Below are 12,881 nucleotides of genomic sequence, written 5' to 3'. Positions count from 1 at the left end.
ATCCCGTACCGGGTTGCCGTCTCTCCGGCCGTCAACTGTCTCTCCAGCTCGTCACCAAACTATACTTGGTTGTCACCTAGTCTTTCCTAAGTGTCACCGGCCAGAGGCAAGCCAGGATTCTACATTCTCAAATACACTGCTACCGCATGCGCTAGGACGTGTCATCAGTGATGTTATCTGGGGTCGTTAGGTGTTTCGGGTCTGTCAACATCATACACCCTCGCCCAGTAGACCCAGCCGAGGCCAATTAAGACCCCGACTCACGTCCCAGAAGCCGCTACGGATCAGCCTTACTACTCTATCTGCAACGTTGCCCGCGGGAGGGGTAAAAAGAACCCAATCCGCTGCAATAGAGCTAGTGCTACGCCGCAGTATTGGCCCTTCGGTGCATGGAGGATCTAGGCTCTGTGGGTTTCTCCCGGCCGTGCTCCTCCTTCGTCTCACCAGACCCCCCTTATGTCAAAGGCAATCCAGAGGCAGAAAGGATACCTCAAGGACGCCCCAAGAGGGCCTGTGCGCTGCACGTCATTTACCTGCGTCGAGCACCTTGCTCTAGCCTGGAGGACCCCAGGCCGCGCCGATCTTGCGCAGATTTTCAGGAGGCTAATCCGTAGCGTTTGTGGATTTCTCCCTCACGAGAGAGCCAAGATGGGGTGCTAATCCCATCCCGTACCGGGTTGCCGTCTCTCCGGCCGTCAACTGTCTCTCCAGCTCGTCACCAAACTATACTTGGTTGTCACCTAGTCTTTCCTAAGTGTCACCGGCCAGAGGCAAGCCAGGATTCTACATTCTCAAATACACTGCTACCGCATGCGCTAGGACGTGTCATCAGTGATGTTATCTGGGGTCGTTAGGTGTTTCGGGTCTGTCAACATCATACACCCTCGCCCAGTAGACCCAGCCGAGGCCAATTAAGACCCCGACTCACGTCCCAGAAGCCGCTACGGATCAGCCTTACTACTCTATCTGCAACGTTGCCCGCGGGAGGGGTAAAAAGAACCCAATCCGCTGCAATAGAGCTAGTGCTACGCCGCAGTATTGGCCCTTCGGTGCATGGAGGATCTAGGCTCTGTGGGTTTCTCCCGGCCGTGCTCCTCCTTCGTCTCACCAGACCCCCCTTATGTCAAAGGCAATCCAGAGGCAGAAAGGATACCTCAAGGACGCCCCAAGAGGGCCTGTGCGCTGCACGTCATTTACCTGCGTCGAGCACCTTGCTCTAGCCTGGAGGACCCCAGGCCGCGCCGATCTTGCGCAGATTTTCAGGAGGCTAATCCGTAGCGTTTGTGGATTTCTCCCTCACGAGAGAGCCAAGATGGGGTGCTAATCCCATCCCGTACCGGGTTGCCGTCTCTCCGGCCGTCAACTGTCTCTCCAGCTCGTCACCAAACTATACTTGGTTGTCACCTAGTCTTTCCTAAGTGTCACCGGCCAGAGGCAAGCCAGGATTCTACATTCTCAAATACACTGCTACCGCATGCGCTAGGACGTGTCATCAGTGATGTTATCTGGGGTCGTTAGGTGTTTCGGGTCTGTCAACATCATACACCCTCGCCCAGTAGACCCAGCCGAGGCCAATTAAGACCCCGACTCACGTCCCAGAAGCCGCTTTAACTAGGCAGGTTTTAACTTAAATTAATTGATGCTTGAAACACTTAGATCCAGTTAGCATATTCACCATGTAAACATTTTATATAGCCACAAGCAGCAATTGAGGGGTCCAAGCACAATTTGAAAAGACAAACAGACCAAACATTCCAGAAGGTAAAACGACACACACAAACTGACATGTTGTGAAGTTCAGACATGCAGTCTTAGCTTTAGTGTCGGCCCGTGACTTCTGTCAAGTTCATCTTTTCATTATAATCACATTGATGGAGTTGTTCACAACTGACAAACTTCCTATTATTTGTCCTTAATAACTGATGAGTTTGGAACGGACACGTCTGGATTAGATCTCACAAACTTCCACATGAAAGGTTGAGCCTTTACCTACTGAGCCAAATAAACACCAGGTTTAGTGAGGAGAAACTAACTAAAGGGAGAAGTCGTGTGATACTGCAACCTATGGCAAGTATAGGACTTGTCCACCTGGGGATTCAAACCCTCGACCTTTGTAACTCCAAAGAAGGTGTCTTTACTGCCTGCTCCACTGGAGAGACAATTATGTTTACACACAAAATATTACAGAAGGTAGAACAAGAACAGCGCTCACTGCTTCACTCTCTTTTTCTGTGCAGAGCTGTGATTTGATGAAATTGTCAAATACATTAATTCCTTCATGCACTGCAAGTCAGGTGTAAGAAGTAAACTAAATGTGTCTCTCCTCCTCCATCAGCTGTTATCCCAGTCTTACCTGGGTTGTTGGTCTTGATCACTGCTGGGTCCAGTTTGGTGATGATGTCCTCCTTGACACCAGAGAGCTGAAACACACACTCATACTTCCCCCAGTCTTCAGGTTTGACTGATGAAATGTTCAGCTGAACGCTCGTCTGGAAGGTTCCATCGTGGTTGGGGAGGATCTCTCCCTGGTCCATGATGTCCTGAAGCTTCTCTCCATCTCTCATCCAGAACAACATGGCTCTGTCTGGGTAGAAGCCTGTAGCGTGGCAGGTGACTGGAGAAGAGTGAGACTTCTGGAGGAGAGACACCGAGGGAAGAACTGGAGAGAGAGACACACACACACACACACACACACACACACACACACACACACACACACACACACACACACACACACACACACACACACACACACACACACACATACAGTAAGCATGTCAGCTCCCAAAAAGTGAAGCCATCTTGATTGCCCTCTGGTGGCTGGCTGCAGTATGGGTCATGAATCCCGCCCCGTTCATGTTAGTGGATGGGGCATGAGCCAAACTAAATAATCGAATATATTTTCTCCAAAGATGGTTTCTGTCATTTGAGGTAGTTCTTATCACGCTGATTTATGTTCAACATCTCTCTACATCTCAACCCACCACCAGGCACAGACACAATCAAGACCACGTCGTCAACAACATGGAGAAGAGCTTGTGAATTGAATTGAATTGAGAGGAGAGAGAGAGAGAGAGAGAGAGAGAGAGAGAGAGAGAGGGAGGCCAGGGGAGACAGATAAAGAGGAGGGGAGAGAGAGAGAGACAGATAAAGAGAAGGAGGGGAGAGAGAGAGAGAGAGAGAGATAAAGAGAAGAGGAGAGAGAGAGAGAGAGAGAGAGAGAGAGACAGACAGATAAAGAGAAGAGGAGAGAGAGAGAGAGAGAGAGACAAATAAAGAGAAGAGGAGAGAGAGAGAGAGAGAGAATGATGAAGACAGAAACAGGGAGACAGAGAGCGAGACAAAAAGATGTGTGCAAACGCAAAAAAAAAAAAAGAACCTGTGGAGCAGACAGTACAAAGATTTGTATTTGTGTGTGTGTGTGTGTGTGTGTGTGTGTGTGTGTGTGTGTGTGTGTGTGTGTGTGTGTGTGTGTGTGTGTGTGTGTGTGTGTGTGTGTGCTGGTTCATATTCACTGTCATGTTTCTGTACATTAGAAACAGAAGAGACAGATGAACATTGTTGTGTTGATGACACTACATCAGGTCATGTGACTCTACCTGTTCTCTGCAGAGTGCTCTTCCCATAGGACACATACTTCTTCAGCCGATTAATGCAGGTCTGTGAATAATACTTCTTCTCCTCTGCTAACTGAGCTGTGTCTTTATTCCAGCTCTCTGCGGTGATGACAGCCTCTGGTTTAGCAGCGATCCATGTCCATGTTGTCATGTTCAACACCGCCCAGTCTTCTCCATCATAGCCATACTGATTGAAAGCAGTAACTTCTCCTGTCTCGTCATCCCATTCACAGCCATGCATCCTCTGGTAGGTGTGGACACCTGAGAGAGAGAGAGAGAGCAGAGAGCAGAGAGAGAGAGAGAGAGAATGTGATCTCTGTTATTATGGGATGGACAGAAACACTGTATCAGACAGGAGGTATGATACCAGACAAGCACAGTATTAGTTGTGTGTGTGTGTGTGTGTGTGTGTGTGTGTGTGTGTGTGTGTGTGTGTGTGTGTGTGTGTGTGTGTGTGTGCGCGCGTGCGTGCGTGCGCGCAGCGCGCGTGTCTGCGTTCGTGCGTGGGGCGTATGTGAGTAGACATGGCACATTTATGTGCGCGCTTGTCTGTGGGCCCGTTCGTGTGTGTGTGCGTCCGTCAGTCGCCCGCATATGCAACGGTGTGGGCACTGCACGTGTGTGTGTGTGTGTGTGTGTGTGTGTGTGTGTGTGTGTGTGTGTGTGTGTGTGTGTGTGTGTGTGTGTGTGTGTATGAGGGGTATACTGTGCCAGTCTAGGCTGAGTGAGCAGTCGAACGTGTCGAAGCTACGTGCCTACGTACGCGTGCACGTGTTGGAAAAAAAACATTGGTCTCCATGGAAATCTACACGGTATGCGGACGTCATGCGGGCGGCGACGTAGCGGCGACGTAGCGACGTAGCTCACCTGATCACCGTCAAACAGGGCGGCGTAGCGGCGACGCTTGCTGCGAAATCCATATTTTGCACTTTGCACATGGAGAACGTACGCCTGGATAAACGCCCGGATAACGTACGCCTGGATAACGTACGCCTGGATAAACGCCTGGATAATGTACGCCTGGATAACGCCTGGATAACGTACGCCTGGAAAACGTACGCCTGGAAAAGGTACGTAGCATAGCAATTAGCCTATTAGCTAAGGGATCAGCCAAGCAGCATTTTGGTAAACAAACTGCGTTACGCCTGTCTTGTAGAGCCTGTTGTTGGGGTCATTAGGCTGATTTGGTGACTGGGGAGTGGAGTCATACACCAAAGTAAAACCTTTTTTCTTTTATTTTTTGCATGTTTTTCATGGGGGGTAAAATCCTGAGGTAACCTGGGGAGAACATGCAAACTCTGTACAGAATAGCACTTTTGACAAGCTAGCCCACCTAGGCTGTAGGCACAATAACTTGCTAGCTAAAACTAAGGAGAAATAACTGGACAACACAAACTACATCAAACAGCACATACAGTGCATTGGAGAGGAGCAGGGACTGAATGGCCTGAACGTCTTTTAAGAATTGCACCCCCCAGAAGCAGGCTGCAAGACAGGGCCCTGACAGTGGGAGGTTTACAACAAAAACTAAACTCTTATCAGATGGGGGACACTGGGACAAAATCTTATCAAATGGGGGTCTGTGGTCTGACATGACACATTTTGAGAAGGAGACAGTGCCTTTCTCATATACACATGCAGGCTTGTGGTCTAGCGGAGAACCAAATTATTACATTGAAAAATAATAAATATAGGCTACAATGATCAATATAACAACCACCTCTCTAGCCAGTGAAATGCAACCAATAAACTAAACAGTCTGTAGTAGCACTAATGATGAACACTGTATTCAACATAAATTAACATTCTGTGGATGAACTCGGGATATACAACATTGGGGGACAAAGGTGAGATGAGAGGGTTTGATAGATTGTGGGAAATAGAGTCCAGAATACCAGCTTGTACAACATACATGTTATGTTAAAAAAATGCCACATCTGTCTGCGGGGCAGCCACCTATAAACTGTAGGCTGTGTAAGTGAGCACAAAACCTGCCGCTACAGGCTTTTGCAAGCTGACCTGTTTCTTACTGTATGCCCACACAGGTGTGTTTCTCATCCCCTGCTTCATTATGCTCTTGTGGTGTTCCACTCTTCCTCATGGAGCTGAGTCTAGGCCAGGATGTGTCCAAATGAGTACGGAGCACCCCGGCCATCACTGTGTGGAAGTGCTTCCCTCTCTTCAAAGGTAACGCCCCCCCCCCCCCCCCCCATCATGCTTTTAGTCCAATAATTACAGACCAGCACACACTGCAATTCAATGAGGCAACCTAATGTTAGAGTAATCATGTCAGTCATGTAGAGTATGTGAAGAAATCCAGTCCGTTCACAGTTCTGGATTCATTCTCTGGAACGTTTGAGCATCCAATGGTTGAAATTAAATGATTGTAAATAATTTGAATAATTGAATGCCCTAGTTAGCAGCCAATCCTGACAAAAGTAGTAATACTGTAAATTAACAGACATTATGCCTTTCATAATATTGCGTACCTCTGGATACTGCTGTTCAGAGATACTTGAAGTTGTGTCTCTGACTGCATGTATTGGCATTAGGATGCCAATACCTGTGTCAACTCTGCTGTGCCTTCACTATATTATCTTCATTGCCTGGACGTTTTACTACTTAGGCAGCTCCTTCCAGAGCCCTTTCTTTACCCTGGTCCTGTGACCATGTGGCCAATGTTGCTCTCTGTGGTAAGAATACCATCGTGGGCAGCAGCTCCTCTGCCACAAATCTCAGCCCCAGTGAAGTTTTCAGGAAGTAAGTGAGCTTTTGTACAGTCACCACAAAGAAGTCCTATGACCTGTGTAATTGTGCAGAAATGAAATCTGCCTTCTAGTGTATACAGGCTGCCATAAAATAACTTTAATTCCTATAGCACTTGGATATATATATATATATATATTTATATTACCTGCGGGTTTGTTCTAAGTCTCCCTCTACTCGACTCATCAGATGATTTTAATGACAACATGATTGCTGGCATTGTCCAGCTGTATAACTTTGGAAGCGCATGATGGGTAAGGCTGAGGTTACAGCATGAAAAATGTCTTGATTGATCTCTATCATCGATATTATTTTTTAGATTACTGTGAAGGTTACTGTTGATGTCTTCTTCTTTTATGTCCCACTGCTTTAATTGGAGAGCGGTTCGTGTGTCCCTCTATTCCAGGAGAGGAGAGGAGAGGAGAGGAGAGGAGGGCAGGGCAGGGCAGGAGAGGAGGAGAGGAGGAGAGGAGAGGAGAGGAGCAGATGGGAGACACGGGTGGGAGAGGAGGAGACGAGATGTACAGGGAGCAGTGTATCACCCTGGACACTGAGCTGTCCCAAATCAGAGAGAAAAGGGACATGGGCAGGGAGATATTCAAGGTACACCAGTAGGATTGATGCTTATTCAAATCTGAGTGGTAAACAACAGACATGATTTAAGTTCATATTTTGTGTTGGTTTTGCTTCATACAATGTAAAGTACTTGGAAGGTAGCAACACTTTTCTTCCAATTACAAATACCAACTAATTATTTGTGTGCAGGAGCGTTCACACAAGAGGGCCAAGCGTCTTCAGCTGATGACTCGGCATTCCAAGGCGCAGGAGAAGAGGAGGGCCATGGAGGCGGGCTTCAAGACGGACCTGAAGCTGCTTTGACAGAAATTCGAAGATGTGGAGAAACAGCTACTTCAGGTAACAAGGGATGAGACTTTCCCAATCTAGACTACAATGTGCTTTGCCGTTGCCAAGTGATCCTTAACACATTGACTGCCAGCCTTTTTTCAATGCTGTAGGTAAGTTCTGCCAGTTTTTTTTTTGAGGATTCTAGGCTCATTTTACAAGTGCCGAGGATTCTTTTCTGTTAGGACTTCGTGAACACCAATCATCTAAAAATAACTAATAGAATGTGTGCTTTCTCTGTCTAAAAGAGTTAGTTTGTAGAGTTAGTAGTTATGTAAGCATTAGCAATTGAATACAGCATGGTTTCAGCGTCAGAAAAAATATTCAGAGATAAACGGCTTTTTGTGAAATTCGATAGAACAGTCACTTTAACCATTCATTTTTGGCATCAGTAAGACCTAAACAATAGTTTTGAACAGTAATTTCCTCCATAACAGCAGGAAACTCCCCTCTGCTCAACTCCTCCCTCCGTGGGCGTTCTTTTTGGCTGCAGCGCCGTGTCACAAGCACTTTCCTACTTGTGCAAATGCACTTTCTCATACTCTCGACCTCTCAAATAAATTTCTGAATAGAAATTAAATTACTCTAAATTAGAGCGAAAAAGAAACAAAAAAGAATGGGTTGAAAATCCCATTCTAAAAGCCTTTTATGGCTGTTTCCAATTTGGTGCTATTTTCCAAGGCAAAATGACCTGCTGCTTGTCACGAGTCTCACTGCCCCGCTGCCGCTGTGCCTGCCTGTGCCTGGCTCCCCGAGGAAGCCCGGCTGGACTCGCCCGCCTCCCGGAGCCCTGGCCGAGAGCTCCGATGAAGCCCCTGCGACTCTGGTCATATTTACGCTGCGTGCCTCAAAGTGTGCTCATCCGCAATCCACCATGCAAGTTTGCAATTCCGCACCGCCAGCAATCAGCGCGAAAATGAAAGTGTTTTCGCCCCATCCATTTTCATGATAATGACTTCCATGCTGCTGTCTTGGCTTGCTTGGCTCTCAATAGTCTGAGCACCGTCTCCACTCAGTGGGTCGGCGGAATGGATTGCACACGCCCGGCGGCTCTAACACTATAATAGGAGATGCAAAAGGGCCAGATCAACGATCCACCGTCAAAAAAAAAAAATCGATTTTTTTGACGACTCAACTCGTCGTTGGCAGTAAACAGCTGGATTGTGTTTGACGACTCAACTCGTTGTTGGCAGTCAACGTGTTAATTAGAAAAAAAAAGTTGAAACTCTGATTTAGTCTGTTGACTTTAGACAGTCATGCAAATAGTCACCTTTAGGCAGTGTTGGGATAGTTACTTTTAAAATGTATTCCACTACAGAATACTGAATCAATGTTTTAAGATGTAATTTGGAACGTAAAGGAAGTGACGTTCACTTTGGCACTGAAGTAGAGGAGGGCTGTCATGTTCAGATGGAGCTTCTTAACACGTTCACTGCCAATGACGTGTTAATACGTAAAAAAAAATCCAACGGTTGACTGCCAATGACGTGTTAACACATTCACTGCCAGCCGTTTTTTTTTTACTGTAGGTAGCTTCTGCCAGAGGGTTTTTTTGAGGATTCTGGCTCATCTTTCAAGACCCGAGGATTCTTTTCTGCTAAGATTTTGTGAACACAAAATATCTCAAAAGAACTAATAGAATGTGTGCTTTCTCTGTCTAAAAGAGTTAGTTTGTAGAGTTAGTAGTTATGTAGGCATTAGCACTTGAATACAGCATGGTTTCAGCGTCTGAAAATTTAAGCTGAGATAAATAGCTTTTTGTGAAATTCGATAGAACAGTCACTTTAACCATTCATTTTTGGCATCAATAAGATGTCAGACATCTAAACAATAGTTTTGAACAGTAATTTCCTCCATAACAGCAGGAAACACCCCTCTCCTTCAAACTCCTCCCTCCGTGTGTGTTCTTCTTGGCTGCAGCGGGCGTGTCACAAGCTTGTTTCTGCTGCTGCTGTAACCTCGCGTCACCAGGCTCACTGCTTTGCTGCTGCTCCTGTCTGCTGGCGGCCGCTGGGCAAGTCTGGATGGGCTCGCTCGTTTCTTGGGCTTTCTGTTGAGAGCTTTGATGAAGCTTTTGCGATTCTGGTCTTATTTATGCTGCGTGTTTCAAAGTGTGTTCCACCCGTAATCTATTATGCAAATTTGCAAAACCCCACCGCCAGCTCCCAAGCGTGAAAGCGAAAGCGTTTTCGCCAATCCATTTTCATGAGAATGGCTTCCTCACACTGCTTTTTGCTTGCCTTCCTCTAGTCTGGAGAGCACTGTCGCCACTTAGTGGGTCGGTGGAATGGGTTGTACACGTTCGGTGGCTCCAATATTTTTATAGGAGACGTGGGGGGCATTGATCCACGTCCCACCGTCAAAAACCTTTTTTTTTTTTTTTGACGACTCAACTCGTCATTGGCAGTCAACCGTTGGATTTTTTTTGACGAGTCAACTCGCCATTGGCAGTGAACGTGTTAATACGTAAAAAAAAAAAATTGACGGTGGGACGTGGATCAATGCCCCCCACGTCTCCTATAAAAATATTGGAGCCACCGAACGTGTACAACCCATTCCACCGACCCACTAAGTGGCGACAGTGCTCTCCAGACTAGAAAAAGCAGAGCCAAAACTGCAGGGGAACGCGCGAGGAAACCATTCTCTCATACTGTAAAATGGATTGGCGAAAACGCTTTCGCTTTCGCGCATTATCGCGCATTATCGCGCTGGGAGCTGGCGGTGGGGGATTGCAAATTTGCATAATAGATTATGCGTGCAACACACTTTGAAACACCCGCAGAAAGCCCACAATCGCACGCAGCTTCATTCCAGCTGAGCTGCAACCAAAACGACTCATGCAGACTCGCCCAAAGAGCAGCCGCCAGCAGCCAGGCAGCACAGACAGGCAGAGCCTCGCTTGTGACAAACGCTGCAAAGCCACTAGAGACACACCCACGGAGGGAGGAGTTTGAATGAGAGGGGGGTTTCCTGCTGCTATGGAGGAAATTACTGTTCAAAACTAGTGTTTAGATGTCTGACGTCTTACGCCAAAAATAAATGGTTAAAGTGACTGTTCTATTGAATTTCACAAAAAGCCATTTATCTCAGAATAAATTTTCAGACGCTGAAACCATGCTGTATTCTACTGCTAATGCCTACATAACTACTAACTCTACAAACTAACTCTTTTAGACAGAGAAAGCACACATTCTATTAGTTCTTTTGAGATCATTTGTGTTCACAAAATCTTAGCAGAAAATAATCCTCGGGTCTTGAAAGATGAGCCAGAATCCTCAAAAAAAACCTCTGGCAGAAGCTACCTACAGTAAAAAAAATGGCTGGCAGTGAATGTGTTAAGCAGACTTGAATTTCCCTCTGCAGCAGCTTATCCAGGATAACATGGGCTGTTTAAACAAGGATGGAGATGTCAGCCGACATAAGCATCCACACAGCCTCTGCACCCACAGGATTTAGCAGTGCAATTTAGTTTTTTATATATACTACTGCGTCACTTCTTCACTATTACTACATACTAATATACTTTTATATATACTGCGTCTACTCAATAAAACCCTTTTGTCATTGTGTTTTATCTGCAGACTAAACAGTCATTGGCCGGAAAACTCATATTTCCTACTGATGGGACAGCGACAGAGGTGAAGGCCAAGCTCGAGGAAGCCTTTCCGGCAATGCATGGTGTGTGTGGGGGGGGGGGCAGTCAAACCAGAGCCATCTATATAGAAGAGTCGCGACATCTCCGTTCACTCCAATGGACCAGTTTTTTTACTCTCAAGAGTTCCCGCCCGGAAGTAAGGTTCTGGATTAAGCAGCGCTGTCGAGTTGAAGTCGGCTACTTGTGGACCTTCCAGTCTTTGTCAATGTACGCTCCCAGGTCTTTACAATCCTCAACAATGTCCACTCTGACTATGTGGATGGATTCACACAGCGCACAGATTTCAAGGCCAATTCCATGTGGCTCCATTTTTTCCCTTGGTTTAAACTGTCCACCAGTAGACAGACAAATAAAAAAGAGCCTCATTGGTGTAGCAGTTAGGCCTAAATAAAAAAGGTGCTAGTCTTACTGTGTGTGAAATTTATTAAATACTATTCCTTGTATATTATTTTTGTCTCGCTATTTGAAGTGAGAGCAAGACAAATATTTTTGCTGTTACCTGTTGCAGTTGGTGGAGGGAAAATGTGATGATTGGGGCTGTGATTCAGTTCTGTTGAACAGCGGTGTCAAACTCATGGGCCACATGCCCCAGACAAAAAGATAAATGCATAATAGATAACAAAACCTCAAAATGTTCCTGTCTATTTTAGTGTAAGGTATTACAGGTAGCCTACATTTTAAGAAAAAGTTTTCACATAGGGTTAACTCTGATATCAGGTCTATCTGTAACTGCATTACAATTGATGACACCGGCTGTGCAGTTCTCTATCAAGGGCACTGAAAAAGGTTTACCGCTTACTGATGAATACAGAAAACATCAATCATATTGAAATTGCTCCTGAAACCTCTTAGCCTTTCCTAACTGACTTCCAACTACCACTGCATATTAATGTAGGAACCTAAACAACCATAAAACAGCATGAAATGTATTGTCTTGTGGTATTGTGTGTTTTTTTTGTAATGTTTTTTGATATTGGGTGGGGGGGCGGTTGGTAGATCATGTTGAGCAAAAAAGTGTGGGCAGTGCACCCTTGCTGTAATGTTTCGACAACCAATGTGCTCACCCCCCCCAAAAAAACGTTACAAAATGCAGCTACTGAAGAAGGCAGTGGTCGAAACGTCTGGCTGCACCATGGACATCATGTAAGAAAAGAAAATTGTTTTCCTGAGTGCGGGTCAGTTTATATTCTATTGAAACTTCAACCCTGCTGTACAAGGTTGACAAACTTTCCATAGAAGTTTCAAGCAGTCACAACATGAACACACATGATGCTAGCTCATTCAGTTTAAATGTTTCTTCTAGAACACTGATTCTTGCATTTCAGACATAGGCTACAAGATCCCTGTGTTATGGATGTGAAAATTAAATAAGACAAGTTGTAAATGCTGACCCCCTGTTCCATTAGTTTGGCTACATTTACATTCAGTCTGCCTGGCTGGCAATGTTCCCAAAATATTTGTATTGTAGCCTACATTTTGAACAACAACAACAATACTATGATAATAGTAAAAATTAAGGAGGGCTATAATTGTTAATGTTAAACTCCACGATTAGGCCTACTTAATGTAGGCCTACAGGAACCTAAAATAAATTACAGAATGTAGCCTACAAGAATGATCATGGAATTCTGCACAAAATCATCAAAATTAAAATATATAGCCTATCTATGATTTGGGTACGATGCGACAAAACCTGATCTTAATGTGGATTAGGGTCCTTGATATGGAAATGGTTGGGAATCACGGGACTTGTTTATTGTTTCAACAATCACACAGACACTATACAGGCAGGATGAGAGCCAAAGTCACGCCAAATTCCGGATTAGGCATAATGCACCAGAGCCATTCACCCACCAGTTTTGGCGGGTGAAATGATCTTTCATGATTCTAAATATACCCGAATCATTGTTGTACGATTGTTATAAACATTTTACAAAATG

At 45.5% G+C, this 12,881-nt stretch overlaps 1 long non-coding RNA gene across 1 annotated transcript; it reads left to right on the top strand.

The window, feature by feature from the left end:
• Positions 1-4,532: 4,532 nt before the first annotated feature.
• LOC310785259 lies at positions 4,533-11,312 on the top strand. The gene is made up of 4 exons (XR_014553158.1): positions 4,533-4,687; positions 5,663-5,804; positions 7,149-7,298; positions 10,868-11,312. It is a non-coding gene; the product is annotated as an uncharacterized lncRNA (long non-coding RNA).
• The last annotated feature ends 1,569 nt before the right edge of the window (positions 11,313-12,881 follow it).

The sequence above is a fragment of the Poromitra crassiceps genome (genome assembly GCF_964638095.1).
Source record: "Poromitra crassiceps genome assembly, chromosome: 11".
In the NCBI taxonomy this organism is placed as follows: domain Eukaryota; kingdom Metazoa; phylum Chordata; class Actinopteri; order Beryciformes; family Melamphaidae; genus Poromitra; species Poromitra crassiceps.
Note: the sequence above shows the minus strand (reverse complement) of the source record. Positions and strands in the feature narration are given on the sequence as shown.